The 1,772-nt window shown below is 35.3% G+C and overlaps 1 protein-coding gene across 11 annotated transcripts in view; it reads left to right on the top strand.

Moving 5' to 3' along the window:
* The window catches only part of Kalrn (kalirin RhoGEF kinase), a 733,834-nt gene that overhangs the window by 193,374 nt on the left and 538,688 nt on the right, over positions 1-1,772 (top strand). The window lies entirely within an intron of this gene.

The raw sequence follows: 1,772 nt of genomic DNA, 5'->3' as shown, positions 1-1,772 counted from the left end.
AAAAAAAGGATATACAGATGATTGTATCTGTGTATTCAAAGTGGTTTGGATAGATATATAGTTACATTCTCTTAATGAATAGAATGATTCTTGTACAGCATTTAACCACTAGGAAGAATGTATACAGTGTGTTAATTACTGAAACTGTCCTACTGATTTGATTTGCAACTGTCTCATTGCTATTTGTTTATCAATAAAATTATGAGGAAAAAATAAAATTAATTTAAAAAAGAAAAAAAAAGACAGATGAATTATGTAAGGAAAGGGATTCATTCAAGAAGCTCAATTTGTAAGTCTTACAAAAGTCAATAAGGGCATGCTTGGGAACAAAAGTGGTAGAGGAAAGTTCTTGTTCTCTGACTGGGAAAGACATTCTAGTGTACAGGAAGATGGAAAAGGCAAGGATGCCACTTTGTTCCTTTGCTTCTACTACCTCTAGCCAAGAGAATGTACTTCAAATTGGAAAAGGCGAAACAGGTTATTTGTAAGAACTAGAAGCCAAGAAGAGTGAGGAGATAGTAAAAGCCCCAAATTCATTTTACATTATATTTCATTTTATATACACGTGCACAAGGCAAAGATTAAAACAAGGTGAGTTCTTAGAGTAGGAAGATTGGAACTCAGGTTCAGCTTTTCTAACCACACTGATCTGAGAAGGTTCTGTGTCAAAGGCTTGAAGGAGCTTGTCTGTGTGATCACAGAGAAACCATTAAGAAGTCCTAGAACTCAGACAGGAATGGCAGATTCAGGAAATGACAGATTTGAAGGTTGACCTCATTATCTGGCAAAATTCTAGAATCCTAGATTTGGTTGGTAACCAGTTATGTAACTGGTATTTCACCTTACCAAGTTTTAACTTGTTTGTGTTTTAGTTCTGTCTCTATCAGATAAAGGGTTAAAGATGGAGATTGGAGTGAAGTCATTGTAGGTTCAAATCTCTCATAGTCAGATGATCTCAAGCAAATTCTATAATCCTGCTGTGCCTTGGTTTTCTAAAATGTTGATTTTCACATACTTTCATCTGTATAATTTTTGTAAGGCTAAATGGAATTTTATATTTATACTTCATCTACCTATCTAGCTATCTATGCCAGAATTTAACAAATATCCAATAAATCCTAATCCCCAGGCTTGTTGCAACACATGACAAACATACTGAGTTATACCTTAAGAATATTAATATATAATTAGGTACAAATAATATTTTATGAATTACAAGTTGGCTCCTCCTTTACACACACACACACACACACACACACACACACACACACATTTTTCCAACTCTGAAATCAAGAAGCATCTTATAGTTCAGTGGCATGCATGCCACAGCAGGCTGTTGATATCCTTACAAATTCTAAAAGGTTCAACATCACTGTTACAATTTATGGTGCATAGTAGTTTAATTGGCAGCAGTTTTTTCATTCTTAATGGCACATAGACTAATGATGCATTTTACAACTCACTAAATATGGTATTTCCCCAGCATGATTCTCACCCCTGAAGTTCTCACATTTCCTCTGGGATGCTGCCTTGTCTAACTTCTTGCAGGCTGTTATCTCTAACAGCAAAGCAGATTTAGGAGATGAAACAGTTGGGGAGGAGAAAGTCTCAGCCATCATCTTGTCTTACTGGTATTGAAAATGAAGGCTAGAGATAAGAAGAAAAGCAAGAAAAAATTCCAATGGAATTTGTGTCTCTAGATTCCTGATCCAGAGCTCTTTCCTACACCATTACTGTTATTAGTACTATAGCCATAACTCATTTGTTCTGTC

Source organism: Octodon degus, unplaced genomic scaffold, assembly GCF_000260255.1.
Source record: "Octodon degus isolate 3935 unplaced genomic scaffold, OctDeg1.0 scaffold00147, whole genome shotgun sequence".
Taxonomy (NCBI): Eukaryota; Metazoa; Chordata; class Mammalia; order Rodentia; family Octodontidae; genus Octodon; species Octodon degus.
Note: the sequence above shows the minus strand (reverse complement) of the source record. Positions and strands in the feature narration are given on the sequence as shown.